This window comes from Leguminivora glycinivorella, chromosome 10, assembly GCF_023078275.1.
Source record: "Leguminivora glycinivorella isolate SPB_JAAS2020 chromosome 10, LegGlyc_1.1, whole genome shotgun sequence".
Lineage (NCBI taxonomy): Eukaryota > Metazoa > Arthropoda > Insecta > Lepidoptera > Tortricidae > Leguminivora > Leguminivora glycinivorella.
This window is the reverse complement of record NC_062980.1, coordinates 18,277,456-18,298,749: the sequence shown is the minus strand read 5'-3', so window position 1 is coordinate 18,298,749 and position 21,294 is coordinate 18,277,456. Positions and strand designations below refer to the sequence as shown.

The 21,294-nt window shown below is 37.6% G+C and overlaps 1 protein-coding gene across 7 annotated transcripts in view; it reads left to right on the top strand.

Annotated features, from left to right (window-relative positions):
- LOC125230602 (protein yippee-like) overlaps nt 1–21,294 on the top strand; it is a 204,915-nt gene that overhangs the window by 152,120 nt on the left and 31,501 nt on the right. The window contains exon 1 of one of the 7 annotated variants that reach the window (XM_048135808.1): nt 20,411–20,459. The exons of the other annotated variants lie outside the window; for them this stretch is intronic. The gene's annotated coding sequence lies outside the window, so the exon portion shown is untranslated. Of the gene's footprint in view, nt 1–20,410; nt 20,460–21,294 lie in introns of those variants that run through there. 7 annotated transcript variants of the gene reach the window in all.

Genomic DNA, 21,294 nt, shown 5'->3' with positions numbered 1-21,294 from the left:
GTATCGCGCAGGCGCGCGGTCAATTGCTAGCCAAGCAGGCCGCCACACCCTTTCTAAAAAATATGTAAATATCAAAGTGGTCTCTCGTCTTGAAGTGGGTCAAAATTAGTAATTTTCATCGATTGGTATAAAATCTCACCCGCCGATAACTTTTCTTTGGCCGCTGAAGCTAGAGTTATCTCGCGAAGTCAGTTTTGAAAAATGTTTATGAAAGGTGTTTTTATGCAGTTTCCGACCATGTAAGTACCAAAGTGGTCCGGCGTCTCGAACTGGGTCAAAATCTGTGATTTCTATCGAAGGATGTTAAAAAATTCGTTTGGCCGATAACTTTTCCTCGGCTGCTGCAGCTAGAGTTAGCTCGCGAAGTGAGTACTGAAAGTAGATTATGAAAGGCCTTTTCACTAGACTAAGATTATTTATGTTACTAACACTATGATCCACGTTGGTCTTAAATAAATGATTTATTATTATTTTATTATTATTTTCAAACCCTTTGTAAAAATGTAAATATCAAAGTGGTCTCTCGTCTCGAAGTGGGTCAAAATTAGTAATTTTCATCGATTGGTATAAAATCTCACCCGCCGATAACTTTTCTTTGGCCGCTGAAGCTAGAGTTATCTCGCGAAGTCAGTTTTGAAAAATGTTTATGAAAGGTCTTTTTATACAGTTTCCGACCTTGTAAATACCAAAGTGGTCCGGCGTCTCGAACTGGGTCAAAATTTGTGATTTCTATCGAAGGATGTTAAAAAATTCGTTTGGCCGATAACTTTTCCTCGGCTGCTGCAGCTAGAGTTAGCTCGCGAAGTGAGTACTGAAAGTAGATTATGAAAGGCCTTTTCAAACCCTTTCTAAAAATGTAAATATCAAAGTGGTCTCTCGTCTCGAAGTGGGTCAAAATTAGTAATTTTCATCGATTGGTATAAAATCTCACCCGCCGATAACTTTTCTTTGGCCGCTGAAGCTAGAGTTATCTCGCGAAGTCAGTTTTGAAAAATGTTTATGAAAGGTGTTTTTATGCAGTTTCCGACCATGTAAGTACCAAAGTGGTCCGGCGTCTCGAACTGGGTCAAAATCTGTGATTTCTATCGAAGGATGTTAAAAAATTCGTTTGGCCGATAACATTTCCACGGCTGCTGCAGCTAGAGTTAGCTCGCGAAGTGAGTACTGAAAGTAGATTATGAAAGGCCTTTTCAAACCCTTTGTAAAAATGTAAATATCAAAGTGGTCTCTCGTCTCGAAGTGGGTCAAAATTAGTAATTTTCATCGATTGGTATAAAATCTCACCCGCCGATAACTTTTCTTTGGCCGCTGAAGCTAGAGTTATCTCGCGAAGTCAGTTTTGAAAAATGTTTATGAAAGGTGTTTTTATACAGTTTCCGACCTTGTAAATACCAAAGTGGTCCGGCGTCTCGAACTGGGTCAAAATTTGTGATTTCTATCGAAGGATGTTAAAAAATTCGTTTGGCCGATAACTTTTCCTCGGCTGCTGCAGCTAGAGTTAGCTCGCGAAGTGAGTACTGAAAGTAGATTATGAAAGGCCTTTTCAAACCCTTTCTAAAAATGTAAATATCAAAGTGGTCTCTCGTCTCGAAGTGGGTCAAAATTAGTAATTTTCATCGATTGGTATAAAATCTCACCCGCCGATAACTTTTCTTTGGCCGCTGAAGCTAGAGTTATCTCGCGAAGTCAGATTTGAAAATTGTTTCCGACCATGTAAGTACCAAAGTGGTCCGGCGTCTCGAACTGGGTCAAAATTTGTGATTTCTATCGAAGGATGTTAAAAAATTCGTTTGGCCGATAACTTTTCCTCGGCTGCTGCAGCTAGAGTTAGCTCGCGAAGTGAGTACTGAAAGTAGATTATGAAAGGCCTTTTCAAACCCTTTGTAAAAATGTAAATATCAAAGTGGTCTCTCGTCTCGAAGTGGGTCAAAATTAGTAATTTTCATCGATTGGTATAAAATCTCACCCGCCGATAACTTTTCTTTGGCCGCTGAAGCTAGAGTTATCTCGCGAAGTCAGATTTGAAAATTGTTTCCGACCATGTAAGTACCAAAGTGGTCCGGCGTCATGAACTGGGTCAAAATCTGTGATTTCTATCGAAGGATGTTAAAAAATTCGTTTGGCCGATAACTTTTCCTCGGCTGCTTCAGCTAGAGTTAGCTCGCGAAGTGAGTACTGAAAGTAGATTATGAAAGGCCTTTTCAAACCCTTTGTAAAAATGTAAATATCAAAGTGGTCTCTCGTCTCGAAGTGGGTCAAAATTAGTAATTTTCATCGATTGGTATAAAATCTCACCCGCCGATAACTTTTCTTTGGCCGCTGAAGCTAGAGTTATCTCGCGAAGTCTGTTTTGAAAAATGTTTATGAAAGGTGTTTTTATGCAGTTTCCGACCATGTAAGTACCAAAGTGGTCCGGCGTCTCGAACTGGGTCAAAATCTGTGATTTCTATCGAAGGATGTTAAAAAATTCGTTTGGCCGATAACCTTTCCTCGGCTGCTGCAGCTAGAGTTAGCTCGCGAAGTGAGTACTGAAAGTAGATTATGAAAGGCCTTTTTAAACCCTTTCTAAAAATGTAAATATGAAAGTGGTCTCTCCTCTCGAAGTGGGTCAAAATTAGTAATTTTCATCGATTGGTATAAAATCTCACCCGCCGATAACTTTTCTTTGGCCGCTGAAGCTAGAGTTATCTCGCGAAGTCAGTTTTGAAAAATGTTTCTGAAAGGTGTTGTTATACAGTTTCCGACCATGTAAGTACCAAAGTGGTCCGGCGTCATGAACTGGGTCAAAATCTGTGATTTCTATCGAAGGATGATAAAAAATTCGTTTGGCCGATAACTTTTCCTCGGCTGCTGCAGCTAGAGTTAGCTCGCGAAGTGAGTACTGAAAGTAGATTATGAAAGGCCTTTTCAAACCCTTTCTAAAAATGTAAATATCAAAGTGGTCTCTCGTCTCGAAGTGGGTCAAAATTAGTAATTTTCATCGATTGGTATAAAATCTCACCCGCCGATAACTTTTCTTTGGCCGCTGAAGCTAGAGTTATCTCGCGAAGTCAGTTTTGAAAAATGTTTATGAAAGGTGTTTTTATGCAGTTTCCGACCATGTAAGTACCAAAGTGGTCCGGCGTCTCGAACTGGGTCAAAATCTGTGATTTCTATCGAAGGATGTTAAAAAATTCGTTTGGCCGATAACATTTCCTCGGCTGCTGCAGCTAGAGTTAGCTCGTGAAGTGAGTACTGAAAGTAGATTATGAAAGGCCTTTTCAAACCCTTTCTAAAAATGTAAATATCAAAGTGGTCTCTCGTCTCGAAGTGGGTCAAAATTAGTAATTTTCATCAATTGGTATAAAATCTCACCCGCCGATATCTTTTCTTTGGCCGCTGAAGCTAGAGTTATCTCGCGAAGTCAGTTTTGAAAAATGTTTATGAAAGGTGTTTTTATACAGTTTCCGATCTTGTAAATACTAAAGTGGTCCGGCGTCTCGAACTGGGTCAAAATCTGTGATTTCTATCGAAGGATGTTAAAAAATTCGTTTGGCCGATAACTTTTCCTCGGCTGCTGCAGCTAGAGTTAGCTCGCGAAGTGAGTACTGAAAGTAGATTATGAAAGGCCTTTTCAAACCCTTTCTGAAAATGTAAATATCAAAGTAGTCTCTCGTCTGGAAGTGGGTCAAAATTAGTAATTTTCATCGATTGGTATAAAATCTCACCCGCCGATAACTTTTCTTTGGCCGCTGAAGCTAGAGTTATCTCGCGAAGTCAGTTTTGAAAAATGTGTATGAAAGGTGTTTTTATACAGTTTCCGAACATGTAAGTCCCAAAGTGGTCCGGCGTCTTGAACTGGGTCAAAATCTGTGATTTCTATCGAAGGATGTTAAAAAATTCGTTTGGCCGATAACCTTTCCTCGGCTGCTGCAGCTAGAGTTAGCTCGCGAAGTGAGTACTGAAAGTAGATTATGAAAGGCCTTTTCAAACCCTTTCTAAAAATGTAACTATCAAAGTGGTCTCTCGTCTCGAAGTGGGTCAAAATTAGTAATTTTCATCGATTGGTATAAAATCTCACCCGCCGATAACTTTTCTTTGGCCGCTGAAGCTAGAGTTATCTCGCGAAGTCAGTTTTGAAAAATGTTTATGAAAGGTGTTTTTATGCAGTTTTCGACCATGTAAGTACCAAAGTGGTCCGGCGTCTCGAACTGGGTCAAAATCTGTGATTTCTATCGAAGGATGTTAAAAAATTCGTTTGGCCGATAACTTTTCCTCGGCTGCTGCAGCTAGAGTTAGCTCGCGAAGTGAGTACTGAAAGTTGATTATGAAAGGCCTTATCAAACCCTTTCTAAAAATGTAAATATCGAAGTGGTCTCGCGTCTCGAAGTGGGTCAAAATTTGTGGTTTTCATTGAAGGGACTAACAATATTTATGACCATTAGCGATGCTTTTTATTCGACTTTATAGTAAAGTTTAGAAGGGAATTTCATTGTTAGTATGGAGGATTATATGTTTTTCCTTTTTATTCTAGTCTTTTAGCCGTTTTTGAGGAAGATACACATGTTCATATTATAGACCACTTAATTTGGTCGGGTTATCGTTCGCCGATAACTTTGGCCGCTAACTTCACACCGGTGACTTTTTCTGTTTTTTTTTTTAATACTACGTCGGTGGCAAACAAGCATACGGTCCACCTAATGGAAAGCGGTCACCGTAACCTATGGACGCCTGCAACTCAAAGAGTGTCGCATGCGCGTTGCCGCCCCATTAGAAACTTGTACACTCCCCTTTGCTGCGTGTGCACAGCAAAAAGGAGTGTACAAGTTCAAAGGAGGGTTTGGGTTGCCGACGACTCAAAGGACAATAGACGGAACAAATTAGTTCCGTAAGTCCTCCCGTCGTCAGCACCCCACACCCTCGTTGAGCTCTGGCAGCCTTACTCACCGGCAGGAACACAACACTATGAGACACTATTTTTTGTTTTATTATTATATATAAATGTATATGTACTCGTACAGTAGTTACTGAGCGTTTTCCACAAAAAAGATTAAAAACCTATTCTCTTACATGGTAATAATTTTTGGGTTCGTCGAACTCAGAATTTCTAACATAATTATCCTAATCTGATATTTTTAAAAATTCCAAAAAAGTATAGATAAATTTTAGTTTCTAAAGTACGATTCGAATGATTTTTTTTTTCTAATTGTTTATTTTCGATGGAGCAAGGGTATTCAAATCGCTTTTGAAATCTTAAATTAGTAAATGAACATGCTATAGTTAACTGAGTAACGTAATGCTTTAAAAACTCAAGTGGACTTTTTTTATCTAAGGAGTAATTTCGATAAAATATTATATTTAGCGAGGGTATCAAAAGTTGTGTTTTATATCTCAACTTAATAAATAGAAAATCAAAATGACAATAAAAAAATCAATATGTTCTCTAAGATAAAATTGATACCTTCGGCTCTCCATTCTTGCTCGGTCAATAAAAAATACGAAATTTATATCCAAAAAAATACAAAAAGTTTATAGAATCCTGGGAATCGAACGCACCTTCACGGCGTGACAGACGACTATTCACCAACGACGCCATTACATAACACGCTGTTACCGACGAAATTGGGCTATACATATATAATTATTTAAATATAAATAATAATGTCAAATCCATACTAATATTACAAATGGGAAAGGGTGTGTGTCTGTTTGTTTGTCCGTCTTTCACGGCAAAACCGGAGCGACGAATTGACGTGATTATTTAAGGGGATTTAGTTGAAGGGATGGAGAGTGACATAGGCTACTGTTGTCTCTTTCTAACGCAAGCGAAGCCGCGGGCAAAAGCTAGTACAGCACGGGTAGCATGGTCGCGCGATAGACGACAAAATATCAGGCCGTCCCTGTCGCACTATTAGTAAGTGCGATTATAGGGACGGCCAGATGTTTTATCATTTATCGCGCGACCATAATTGCCTGCCTGGACCAGATTATATTGATGATAATTATTATTTGTAACCATTTAGTTAATATTGTCTTCAGTTACCGCGATAGTTACTCATGAAATAAAAACTATGAAAACGGATTAAATCGCGTATAATGAGTTTAAAATTCATCCCGATGTTTCAAACACTTTACAGCGTTCGTGGTCAACGGGTGACTGAGGAAAAATTACAATGTGCAAAAGCTACCCATATTCTTGTATATAACCATTTAGTTGTTGAAGAAAAACATTCACACAACAATAACATAGGTCAACCAGCTCAGTAAATGCAATACTTTACTAATACTATGCCCACACTATGACCTATGTATAATGTATTATACCAGACGTGTAATATTTTATTTTATCAACAAAGGCATAATAAAGGATTGTATTGTAGTTTTGTATGAAAATAAAAAATAGGAAAGCAATATAGTAATAGTCAAATATTCCATTAAAAAAATAAAAAATACTTAATAAATCCATAAAAGTTCAAATGATTAAAAAAACTTCGGACTCGAACCCACGATCTTCTGCATCATAGTCGGACGTTTGACCGAGACGCCATTTCGATTTACATTAGCAGTGTCGAAATACACGATATGTATCTTTGTTGACAAAATGCGTCATTATTTCTGAGTCTGCTTGAGTTAACTAAACCAATATCTTTAAATAATTACTTGTCAAGAGCCAAATGTCACTGATGACAATGTCAACTAAAAATGCGCGAAATATGACGGCTCTGTGTCTGTACACAAAATTTGGCACGCACATTTACGTAAAATTAATAAAAAATTCACATGGATTTGTCCATGATTTCTGTATGAAACAATGTATTTCATTCACTACCGCGACGACGGATAATGTATAGTAGATGTATGCGCATATTTTTATTTAGTTGTAGTGTGCAGTGACTAAATAAATGGTAGATGTTTTTTGTATGGAAAGCGAGCCACCTTAACAGTTCCATTAATTCAATAAAATGTATTTTCGGTCATTAAGAAAGTAGACTATTATTGTATTAGGACTTTTTAACAATATTTGTAAACAGCACATTCTACATAATGACCCTTTGAAGTTTCGACATAGGCACATAAAGTACCACTTCTCGCACTAGTGCGTTAAAATAGCATCATGCGCTGAATAATCCGATACAGGAATAGCTACAGTATTACAGTTGACATCCCATTGTCACCTTGTAGATGTAAATGTAGTGTAGGGACGCCTGGCCGGAAACAGGCGGGCTGTCGATCACGTGATGCGTTCATTCAGCCCGATTCCCAAAGTTGGAGCTGCAGGTTACTGTCCCGGCTGCCCTCCCACACTTCTCTCCTCAAATCTTCTCGTTTTCCTGAAGAACAGAAGGCCATCTTTAAATTCGACATCCTTGAGTTCATCTTTTGTCACACTGTCTCTACCGAATGTATCATATCGCGTTGCCGCGTACATGATACAATCTGCTACCAAGTGTAGGTATGCTTGTCTCCTCCTTACCACCGTGTGGACACTGTGGACAGGATTCGTCGTGCCAATATCACCTTAAATAATATGAATACCATATGTTAATGAACTAACGAAAGTGTTATTGACATATGAAGGTTGTTTTTCCGGTTTTTCTATTGTTTTCACGAGGAAGCAAGGACATTCACACTACAATATAAACATAATTAACCTCTTTAAATGTCAATAAACTTTTTATTTCACAATATAAGTATGTTTAGACGATGATTATCAGTAGGTATTTCAAAGATATTTAGACGTCTATAAGATAACACGCCAAAGCATATAATACAAGATTACTTTATCTGATAAGAACCATAACAATAACAAAAAACGTCACTGATATCTATACTAATATTATAAATGGGAAAGTATGTGCGTCTGTGTGTTTGTCAGTCTTTCAAGGAAAACGGAGCGACGAATTGACGTGATTTTTAAGTGGAGATAGTTAAAGGGATGGAGAAAGACATAGGCTACCTTTCGTCTCTTTCTAATCTCCCATTTCCCTAAAATGGGGGGGTGGAAGTTTGTATTGAGCATTTGAATTTAGAGCGGGCGAAGCCGCGAGCAAATATTTTTATACATTGACGGTATAGGATTTTAACCTTTATTTAAAATGAAATAGAAGCGTTATGTTATGTGTGCTTTCTGATAAAGGAAGTATAATCGATTATGATAAACTCGATAATGCTTGTCCCACATATAGAGCGTACCAAAACAAATAGATTTTTCTGGAAAGGATCATGCAATAGGGACAAATCTGTTTGAATGGGCAGATTATTCTATGTTACGTAATTTACTATCCCATGTGACCCATTTTTCTCATTCCATATTCAATTTCGCTAAAAGTGTTTAGGGTGGGTCATTTCTTGTTGTTATTTGACCACGGGTCAGACAATTTGTTAAAGATATTATGAATATAAAAGCGTGTTACGTGTTAAGCTATTTTTCTTTGCGTAAGTGTGGCGATGTAACTGGAAGAGACTAGCTTAGACCTATAGACACAGAACTTGGTTCTAGATAGTAGAAACAAATTATATATATTTGTATTGTAGAAAAGGCCGAAGTGTCATATTCGAATCGTTTAAAGATGCTAATCTTTTCATAAAACTGCAAATGGGGTCAATAAGTCAATATTTACATTATTACATGTGTGATATATACTTACTGTATATACATAAAGTAAAAGTAAAGTAAAGTAAAAGTATTTATTAAGCAAACACAAAATAAACATATTGGTACATCTGGCGGACCCCAAACTAGGCTGAACCTGTATCTTGGGACCCTGGAGTGCGAACAAAATTAGAATTATTACTTAGGTTTATAAAGACTGGAAGAGCCAAGGTAACATTATTTACTACTTGCTACTTATAATATTATTATTATTTACAATATATACAAGAGTGCGTGCGAATGCGTGTGTGTGTGTGTGTGTGTGTGTGTGTGCGTGTGTGTGTGCGCGCGTGCGTGCGTATGTGTGTGTGTGTGCATGTACGTGTGCTTGCGTGTGTGTGTGTGTGTGTGTGTGTGTGTTTGCGCGTGCGCGCGTGTGTACGTGAGCTGCTAACCGTATTACCGAGTCAGGAGAATGGTCTCCGTATCAGCATACGAAAGTTCCAGTAACCACCTCTTCATATTTAAACGCCTTGAGCTTATTTATTGTGTAGCTAGCAATAAAATGTTGTTTGGATATGTTATTATACATGCGTAGATGCATGTATCGAGGTGAGCGCTTTGCGGATCTGTTTTGGAGACTTCAACTTACAAAAATTGACGTCCGAAAGTTGCAAGCTTGCAGAGCTAAATCCACGGACAACTCATGGCCTGGATTTCACTCAGAGTTCATTTGACATCCGTTGGGAAACGCTAAGTAGATACGTTTGCTTGATCAATGTGGTCTATATGACATCTGTGCTTGGATTGGCAGACTACTATTATACCATCGGAGCTAATGGTTCTACTAGTCCAATATGGAGATATGCAATATATGTACCCGGTTGTAGAAAAGGTTCTCGAAGTTATGCAGGAACATCGAATTGGGTGTTTAAAGATGCAATCTTTTCATGAAATTAGCAAATGGGGTAAAAAAGAAATATTTAAATTACTTACATGGGTGATATATACTTACTGTATATACAATATACATACAATACAATACAAATATTCTTTATTGTTCACCAATATAACAAGGTGACATCAAAAAATTAAGCACATTAACTGTGGTAGACAACAGGCGGTATTATCGCTATACAGCGATATCGTCACTACTTTGAAAAAATCTCGTATCTCACACTGCTCCTCAAAGACAAAACGTAGTAAGTCTATATGCATTCCATACATACTTAATACATTTTTCTCTTAATTTACAGAAGAAGATACAAGTTTTTTTCAAAGCAGTGCCGATATATATTAATATTATGTTGTAGGTGTACATATGCGTAGTAAAATCAAGTACAGAAACCATTACGCTGATATTATGTAGGTATGTAATGTCATGACTAGTTACATTTTCAAGACACAAGATAAAAGACAATTGCACCTTATTTAACGTTCATAGACAACAAAGACTTTTATTAAAGTTATTGCCTTAATAAATCGCAGATGATTATCTTCTGAGTCTGGATCTTAAGATCGTCCGTTAGATTTTAGAGCGCTCATTGGCATCATAAACGAAAGATATAAAAACAGAGTAGAAAAACGCATATTATCTTTAGACACATTAAAAAATTACCTCAAAAAGAACAAACAGGACCCTTATAATAGAAAAGTTATAAGCCTGTTCGTCAATTCTGCCTTTTCGTCCTCTGTCCCATTCGCTCCGAAATTCGGAACGAATTAAGTTGAACATTTTACACCTAACTCCAGATATCTAAATAATCTATGTCCTACTCCTAAAGAGAAAAAAAGTACATAAATTAATTTCAAACAGGACCTCTGTTAAAAAGGCAGCGTTTTCTTTTTATTGTTAAATATTTTCTAAGCCGAAGTTCAGATTTAAAACTTTGTCGGAAAGTGCTCAAGTCGGAAGAGCAATCGGCCATAGACACGGAAGATCCCATAACCCAGTCCCGACCGGTCGGGTAGCCTGCAACCCGTTATTATGCAAACTCGAGCCTGTTCTAAATGTCAGCTGTTCTTAGCATGTAAATAAAACTGTGGATTTGGTAAATATTTATGTTATTTTCATTTTATTTTATATTGTGTATCGTAACGGACAAGTTTATACAATTAGGTACCTGCGAGTTCTAAACTAGGTTTTATTTTACATGACAGTATGTATGTCTACCTACTTCTGACCGGGATGTTCATAGCGTCATTTAAGGCTTAGGGATATATTCAAAGTTAAATCTTAATTATTCAGTAATATCTCTACTTCAGTCGCTAAAAAAACACTTAAATAATTTTATAAAACACTGTACTTATACATTTTTCCTTGTATAGTTATCCCCAAAAACTTAGGTAAAAGTGGCCACTCTTATTTTATACAAGTTTTTTAGGATAACTACAAAACGATAAACGATGTACAGTATTTTATAAAATACTAAAGGTGTCTTATTAGCTACTGAAGTAGAGATATTTCTTAAAATATGTACTTTTGAAGATATAAAAAATATCATAAGTGGCGCTAAGTCTAAACTTTAATAGCACGACCACCCCAGCAACGCGTCTTCGTGAATGAAATGATCTATTTACTTTATGACTTCATCTAGTTCCCGATATTGCGACCCGTTGGCCCCGTTGCACATGCTATCATCTCGAAATAACCGTGTGACGAGACGATGTTTGTACTGTGACGAAATATCGGAAGCTCATAAAATACACGTCCCGTGCAGCTCAACGGGATAACCCTTTTTCGTTCGCGCTCTGCCGGACTAGTATCCATTTTCGGTAGAGAAACGAGCTATACTGAAAAGAACGCCGGCGTTTCAGCCTAGGCTAATCCAATTCAAAAAACAATTTTCTTTTCTTTTTATTTATACAGCTTCTTTTTTCATGTACAGTATGTTGTTTCATTCTATATATCTAATATGGCATCGTTTTTGTAGATGCTTCCATGTGATATTATTTAAATACGTAGGTACCAAAAGATTTTCCTACTATTTTTTACGGAAACATACGAACATGTTATGCTAAATATTTCCAGTCAGTCTCAGCACAAGACGTACTGGCTCTCTCTGTCTGATCTAGCATGACAATTACGAACGTTTCGGGAAAAATACGAAGGAAAACCTTTTCGCACTACACCTGTACCCTCTCGCAGTTTTCGCATTCTTAGTGCGTTTTCACATTATCCGATCCGATATCGGATGTAGGACCGATATCCCATGCATTACAGGCGGCATCTTGGATTTTTTCCATTGAAATCCTTCCGACATCCGATATAGAATCGGATAATGTGAAAACGGACTTAGGGGTTTTGTTGCATTTACTTAAAGTATCTATTCTATAGCAACCTAAACTATTCTTTTTAGGGTTCCGTAGTCAACTAGGAACCCTTATAGTTTCGCCATGTCTGTCTGTCCGTCCGTCCGTCCGTCCGCGGATAATCTCAGTAACCGTAAGCACTAGAAAGCTGAAATTTGGTACCAATATGTATATCAATCACGCCAACAAAGTGCAAAAATAAAAAATGGAAAAAAATGTTTTATTAGGGTATCCCCCCTACATGTAAAGTGGGGGCTGATTTTTTTTTTCATTCCAAGCCCAACGTGTGATATATTGTTGGATAGGTATTCAAAAACGAATAAGGGTTTACTAATATCGTTTTTTGATAATATCAATATTTTAGGAAATAATCGCTCCTAAAGGAAAAAAAAGTGCGTCCCCCCCCTCTAACTTTTGAACCATAAAAAATTTGAAAAAAATCACAAAAGTAGAACTTTATAAAGACTTTGTAGGAAAATTGTTTTGAACTTGATAGGTTCAGTAGTTTTTGAGAAAAATACGGAAAACTACGGAACCCTACACTGACGGCCTAGCCACGACAATGGTCTAAGGCGGCGAGCGGGGCGGCTGGGCTGCGCGGGAAACGCGCGCGGGCGCTAGCCATGCCACGTACTTTTAGAAGCGGCGGCAGGGCCTAGGAGCGGCCAGAACGTTTTCATATTTAAAAACATGTTTTTTACTGTCGAATATGACTCCAAAGTGCATAGAATGCTTTAATTAGTCAATTACGTCTTGTACAAGAGAATACGTGTGATGACTAAGTACATGGAATTTATTTTATGGCTAGTTAAATGATACTTAATATAAATAAACACTTAGAGAGTAAATACGAATAAATACTATACAAAAATATGTTTGAAAACATTATTACATACTACATACGCGAAAGTACAATTCAATTTTCATTAAATAAAGGTTCCGGGTTCTAGACGCTCATAATAAAAACAAAATATTTTGTTTCGCGCGGAATCGCTAGCCCCATCTAGCCGCCTAGGCCGGTCGCGCCGCTGTAATGTCGTGGCACCGCCCGCGCGGCGCGCTACAGTTGTTTGAGTCGCGCGCCGCCCCGCGCGCCAACTACTACTCTCGCGCGCGCTGCGTTTTTGTTTTTGTGAGCAAACTATCAAGGACGACAAGAAAGATATAACGACAAACGAGAAAACGCGATGCGACAAAACTACATCGCGCAAATACGAATTGTGCATAATGTACAATTGTACATAATACCCACTTTACTTGTAAAGCCACAGCTCTGACCTGGATACATTCAGTCTAAAAAACCTATTCGAAAAGGTTTTACATAATTGAATCCGAAGTAATTGGATTGGATCCGAGGTTTATTTTGTTTTAACGCATACAACACGGGTTTGGGCACCTAAAATGTTTTCCCATTTTGTGTTCTATTCGAAAAGTTTACATACCTTACAGAAGTATACATACCTTCCTAGTTTTCTTTTCTTACTTTTAAAAATAGCGTACAGATCGGTTTCTGGTTAAAGTTTGCTAAATAATAAAATAAATCAGGAATTATGCTAATTTTCTTATTTATTTATTATCAACTGAACATCTCATCATCATAGACATACATACATACAATCACACCTGTATCCCTGTGATATTGCATTGACAGGTTGCCAGCCTACGCCACAATTTAACCCATATCCCACAGTCGTTTTACGACACCCACAGGAAGAAAGGGGGTGGTGAAATTCTTAACCCGTCGCCACACGGGCAACATCAGCTTTATAAAATAGCTAGTGGTGATAGCCCAAGGATCTGACGAGGAAAATCTTAAACAGAAGTGTATTTTCGGAGTAAAGTGGGACCATGATAAATTGGCACCGATTTGGTCAGCAGTGTCAGCACCGACTAGCGCCTTCGCAAGTTTTATGTAAACGTCATAATTTCATAAAAGTTTGACGGTGAATCTAAAACTCGCTCAGTCTGTGATAAAAATCGGTGCTAGCGTAGGTTGACTGATTCTCATTGAGATAAAATCGGCGGCCAAAATTCGCTACTTTTTCCCTCTAAATATGCTGCCCTTAAGCCCCCTATCCACAAGACGCAACATTTTTCTCCTCGATTAAGCGTAGATAAGTAATACTACGTCTATCCCTTATCTTATCTTATCTTATCTTAAATCTGCGGGGTCCCTTCCGGATACACTTCGACCCATCGGGATCTTTTGTGCAATTACCCCCTACGATCCTAAGATCCTTCAGCTATTCAGGAGCTTCTCGACCATCTCCACGTATCGGATGATGAGGCTCATGGGTAGCACTCTGAAGTCCTTTGGTACCAGGTAGCCTGCTCCAAAGTTCTTCACACTTTGTCTGGCGAGGGCGTGACATTCACACATTAGATGTCTGACGGTCTCTTCCTCTTTGCCACACATGCGACAATCAGTGTTGTCAGCGTGTCCCATCATGGCCAAGTCTATCCCTTAATATCCCTCCCGAACGTTTGCCAGGCATCATAAACGACAAATGGACCTGATAAACAATTTCATTACAGACGTAGGGCCCGATCCGACTTTTAAGATACGCCAAAAACTATACCTGTGGATCGGATATGTTAATAGTGTCAAAAATGACGTCACTTGAAACCAAAACATCACTTTTGTTCTGACAGTGACATCGGATAGATGGTGCTGCCCTCATTTTTTGACTTTTTATGTTAAATTTTGTGGAGTTTTCAAATTCTTTCCAACGCCTGTGTATATTTTTTTTTGACCTTCCATACTGTCACCACATTTGTGACAATCAGCGTCACACCTAACGGACCCCAATATCCGATCCATATCTTTTTTTTTTAATGAAATAGGCAGCAAACGAGCAGACGAGCCGTCTGATGGGAAGCAGTCATCGCCGCCCATGGACATAAGCAACATCAGGGGTGTCACTTATGCGTTGCCGACCTTTGAGAACCCTAAATGCCCCTAACTGCCCCTAAATGCCTGCTACCTAGAACCTAGAGCTAATTTGGACGTATGTTTTCGTTCGGATCGGGCCGGTAGACGGATACGGCTATCGACGGTCGATTGACTGCTGTAATTGAAGCGTTGTCATGTCCTTTCATGTCGGCTGTGTAGATTGATGGCCAGGGAAAACTTGGTAACGCTTAGGTTAGGTACCAGTGGCGGCTGGTGAGAATTTCTGCTATAGGCAACACTGAGCAAAAAGAAACCTACCTTAAAATTAGGTACTTTACTAGTAATCAATTTTAGGCAAGCCGGTGGGAATCGGCTTGTATGGACCAGCCGCTGCTGTTATGTACAGGTTTTTTTAAGAAGATACAAGGAGAATACTTGTATGATAACACACGTTAGACCGGAACTTCAAACGGCAGGTAAAGAGTAGGTATTTGTGAAAATAAGCAAAACATAACAACATAATTGATAACTGTCGCGTGAGTATATCAACAACGATGACTCTCACATTTCACATCTCTTTATCAACACACTAAAATAATCTTTGCTGATCTAAATTTACGATAATCCTGACAAACAGGTAAAAGTTAAACTATGTTTACAATCCACATGACCCAGTAACAGCCATCCGAATGTTCACGCAAAACAGTTATCCACCAATTTTACACTAATCATTTTCGCATTTGGCGAACAGACGAACGGACACTGGTACTTAATTGAGATATTATTCAGTGGGTAGTTGTTTTCAAACACTGACTTATAAACTTTGTAAGGATGTGGCATACGAGCACCAAAAATGGTGCCAGCAGAGCGGTGCTTAGTATTCCTGGTCCTGCTGGCTTGCCCGACTTAGCCGAAATGACAATCGTTGCTAGACGTCGATCCAAATGCAGTTAAGCTCTGTCGCGCCAAAACGGAAGAGCGATACATACATACATAATCATAATCGCCTGTATCCCATAAAGGGGTAGGCAGAGCACATGAACTACTAAGTTTCAGCTCTTGGCAAAAAGGGATTGAAAGAAATCCAAACTGTGACATTGCAGTGGCAGGTCAGGTTGCCAGCCGAGAGGCTGGCCTACGCCACAATTTAACCCATTTCCCACAGTCGACTTCTACGAAACTCACGGGAAGAAAGGGGTAAGAGCGATACAGATTGCTAATAACAGTAATAACACCTACGATAACGATATTGTCGAAAGCGTTTGTGAATTTGGCTACGTACCCAGTGCAAGAATGTGAAAAGCAGATTATGCGACCAATCCCGTTGTAGCGTTACACCAGGTGCATCAAACGAAAATATTTATTTAAAATTATGATTGCCTTATCCTCAATTTCGAAATCATTGTTTTCAAACTCTTTGCACTGAGTAACCTACTTTCTTAGTATTTAACTTCATGTGGGGTCGTTACAGTGAAATTTGAGGACATGCTTTTGTTGTTGCTTTTTAAAAGTCTTTTGTTCGCGTATGCTAAATAGTTTGTATTTTTTGAACGCTATTAAGGTAGCAGCACACAATGGTTACGGTATTCTAAAAATACAAATTTAGGGTATAGAAACGACTTTGAGTACCTGAATACTTTTACTTTTATTATTAGATTCATTATAAGGTAATAGATTGATAGAACGTTTAAAGGTAAGGGTTAAGGACGTCTGCCTTATCAAAGTTGCTGTTAACTTGCTCGATCTGATTCTTAGTCGATAAATCGGTTTGATATATATCCGATTGTTTTCGATCCGATTTTAATTACTTAGTCCATGATTTATGATTACGATTTACTTCGTAGCTTCAACCATACCGTCGCTCCGTTGTGCCGTGAGAGACGGACAAACAGACACACACTACCATTTATAATATTAGTATGGATTAGGTCTTTCGATTTTTACTGTATTTTTGTAATAATGTTTTGCTAATATAACAAACAACTAAATGTATGTAATTACGTCAAAATACGATTATTGTATACCTAATCTAAAAACAAAACGCTCTCTATATTCAATACAAACATATGCATTATGCGATAAGGGCATATCGTGTTATTCTTAGATCACCCGGGAGGCCTCGTCTGTGTCGTTGAAACTTGGACCACCGTGCCAGTCAGCTGTTCTCGACAATTTTATATCGTCTTACAAAACAATAGGAAACATTCACCTTTCAGTAACATGTTCCCTACATCGCTTAGGAAAGAAAAATGCATAGTCTATAGGCATTTTCAAAATTTGGATCCCCCCAATTAGCGTAAGTTGTTAACAAAAATTAACTCGCTGTAAGTTTTGTGACGACAATTTAAGCACGAAATCTGTCTAAAAATTTACTTTTTTCACATTCTGAAAGTAGATTATAACACAATAACAATTTTTTATTGAAATTTCATGCTTATTCTCGTCACAAAACTGACAGTGAGTTAATCATTGTTAACAACTTACGCTAAATGAGGGGGTCCCAAATTCTGAAAATGCCTCGATAATAAAATATCTAAGCATTGTGTGATAAGGCAATACCGTGTTATTCTTAGCTTCCTGGGAGGTGGCCCGACTGGCCCCGTCTGTGCGTCGTTGATACTTGGACCACCGTGCCTGTCAGCTGTTCGCGACAACAAACAAAACAATGGGAGACAACCAACTAGGAGTAGAATCTTTCATGCAACGCTTAGCAAAGAAAAACGCATAGTCTATACATTCTATAATAAGATAGGTATTGTTTGATAAATAACGGAACTAACCACAAAATTACAATTAAAAAAAACCCCCGACCCCGACATAGTAGACCGATTTTCATGAAACATGGCTAAGAACACTCCCGACTAACTCAGCTTTCAGACAAAAAAAAACTAAATCTAAATCGGTTCATCCGTTCGGGAGCTACGATGCCACAGACAGACACACACACACAGACAGACAGACAGACAAATAGATAGACAGACAGACACGTCAAACTTATAACACCCCGTCGTTTTTGCGTCGGGGGTTTAAAAATATGACACAGATAGAATCCTCACTTAGAAAGTGGCATCCCTGTTTTTCAGGAGAGACCTAATGCTCCACAATTACCTAAATAAGTTGTTATTATGTCTAGTCCATTTTCCATTTCTATATGGAATGTCATAAAACTCATAAACGCTATAAATTGCGATAATCATAATCACTATCAAACGTAATATTGTCCGACGAAGCGTCTGCCGGCATTAAAGTAAGTAGGACGCAAAGTTATCTATTTCGTTATCAGTCTGCGAGCTTTGTTTCCTATTTATATACATAGCTGCGTATAATGAAGTTTGTGATGAATAATAAAGGAAATATGGTTGATTTCCTTTGTTTCAAAATGTGTTCGAAACGGAACGAAACAAAAGGAATACAACTCTGCCCGATTGATAACGGTTTAAATTACATTGGAGTAGGTGAGGTACCTAATTAGGTAATGCGGATATAAGACCATGAGCCATGCTGGATATAAATTAAAATACGAGTACTATATATTGTGAACCACAACATTGTGAATTTTGAAAAAAACCCCGACATAGTGGACTTTCATGAAACATGGCTAAGAACACACAGCTTGAAAAAAAACTAAATCTAAACCGGTTCATCCGTGCGGGAGCTACGATGCCACACACAGACAGACAGACAGACAGACACATCAGACGTTTTTCGTCGGGGGTTAAAAATTGTACCTAATGAAAATTACACTCATGAAACGAAATGTCATGATTGTCATGAAATGCGTATGTGCCTAATCAAGTATTCATGTGGGGTTTTTTTTACAATCTCAATATAAAATTAATTATTTTAGAATAGTTCTATATTTACGTCTTATTTTATTTATGTTTCTACAAAAATATTAAACCTTATTGAATTAACAGCAGGACTGAGACTGTATGAGGTTAGTGTTCGGTGTAACTTCCTAGAAAAGCTTTAGCGAGCTTATAGTTTTTAAGTCAGGTGTTACGAAAGTAAACTTTTCTAGAAATTTATAACTTTAGTAATTTAAGTTGCTGCAAGCAAGTGCAATATCTTAAACAAATTTGTCTATCCCTATCACGAAACAGATGTTAGAAGTAATTTTAGAAGCTTTAGGTAAGTTTTCGAACTGAAGTCTATTTTCTTACCTAAATGAGGTTTTATTACTACATACTTCCTAGAGTCTGGCCAAGCTAGTCTGAGAAAAATTAATTGTAAAAGTAAAACTTCTGTTAGGTACTACCTAACAGAAGTTTTACTATCAGGGAAAATCCCTGCTAATTTAGCTTGGTTCATTCCTATGTGGTTTCATAGTAGAATAGAACAGCACGGGAAGCATGGTCGCGCGATAAATGATAAAACATCTGGCCGTCCCTATCGCACTTACCAGTAGTGCGATAGGGACGGCCTGATATTTTATCGTCTATCGCGCGACCATGCTTCCCGTGCAGGTTGTAGTTTATTTTTAATCAAGTAAAACTGTCACGTTTATCCACCGACGTGAACCAATCGGCGGGAATCAATAAACAAGATGGATGACATTGTCCATAGACTATTAACACATTCCGCTCCGATAAAAGAAAACTAGCGATAGCAATATAATTTATGGCCAGTAGCTTTTTATGTCACCTTTATTGACGTAAATATTTTTTTTATTAATAAAGGATCTTACTTGCTTAGTTTTTGCTATCAATGTACAATTGTATATTTATTAAAGTACCTAAACGCAAAAAATATTTTTTTACGTTTAATTTTACACGAAATTGGGCGGGAAAATCTTCATCTTAATAACAATCCAGCTGAAACGAGTCAGCTAGCTACTTTATTATAAAATGGTATTTAAAGTTGTATAATCTCCAGAGATTTTTCAGTTTTTGTGGAATAAATAAGTAAACTAGATATTAGCTTAAACATCTGAAATATAGCTGGTTAGAAAATCCTGAACTTTATTACTTTCTATATATATTCTGTCAAACAAGTTTGTCAGTAAATAAGAACTAAGAAAACTATAGGTAACCTTTTCTCTAGCACCCCAAAAGAAAAGGATACATATAGTTTTCTTTGTTCTTATTTACTTAATGTTATCAGTGTGTGTTCCATCATCAATATTTATTTACAGTGTTTACAAACTCCTATCGTAACCCACAACAACTAACTTACTAAATACCATCGCCAAACGTCTTACACCGTTGACCTAAAGTCCATTTTTACTTTCTTCGCAAATTTCTAAACATGGTTCTACTGTAATCAAATAAGACCTAAGTCCATTAGAAACTTGTAGGTTGGTATGACCTTTTCGGTTCTGTCGATAGGTCACCGCGTTGGCGTCAAGCGTTCTGGTTGTGTCGTAACAGTTGGGAGCACTGTCACGACACGCTCGCTCACTTCATTTGCGATTTGCATGCCCCCTTGTGTTTATAATCTGTGGTTTGACAAAAGAACGAATGACGAATGAGTTGACTGCATGAACTGTGCATTTTCCTTTTAAAAAGTACCTATTTGATTTACTATGGCGGAAGGCTTTGGAATTTTGTGTTTATTTTTTATTTACGTTGGTTTAATATTTTTTTTATTATTTTCAGGTAATTACAATCTACTGGTAAACAAGAAGTTTTTGGGGCTGCTTCAAGGGGCTACTGCTAAACAAGAAGTTTTTGGAAAGTTGGCGTGAGTTTCTATAGATTTGTACGATTGCTAGAGTATTATTAACTCCCGACGCAAAAACGACGGGGTGTTATAGTTAGACGTGTCTGTTTGTCTGTCTGTCTGTCTGTGTGTGTGTGTGTCTGTCTGTGGCATCGTAGCTCCCGAACGGATGAACCGATTTCGATTTAGTTTTTCTTGTTTGAAAGCTGAGTTAGTCGGGAGTGTTCTTAGCCATGTTTCATTAAAATCGGTCCACTATGTCGCGGTCTGGGTTTTTTTTTCAAAATTTTAATTTTGTGGTTAGGTTATTATTTAACTACTAGGTTATTATTTAACTACACAGCAAAAAAGAAATAATAATTATGATATTATCCGAATATTATTATACATTATCATAAAGAAAGTTCCTTGAAATATTTGAATTCTAAGACGAATTAAAACTTGAATATTTACGTTCCTCAGCAGGACACTTCGAATGTTTTATAAAAAATGACTTTTTATTTGTCTTTTGAATGATTAATTCATTTCAAAGTCTTATCTTAGACCGAGATCTGTCGTACCCGCTGAAAATTTTCTATTCACAACGTTTACATTCGATTAAAATGCATTAAATTGGAAGAGCTATTAAAATAAAGCTATGAAACGAATGAAGTTTAAAACAAAACCTTTTACGTACTTATAATTAACCATTACAGTTATCTAAAATTTATTTTTTCTGTACACATGGTGGATTCAGCCCGCACTAGTACGCAAAGCAATAATAATTTTTTTGTCAGTTGAAACTACAAAGGGCCATCGTACGATACACGTGCGAAGAGGGAATTCGTAACACTCTTTGGCCAACTTAAAATTTATC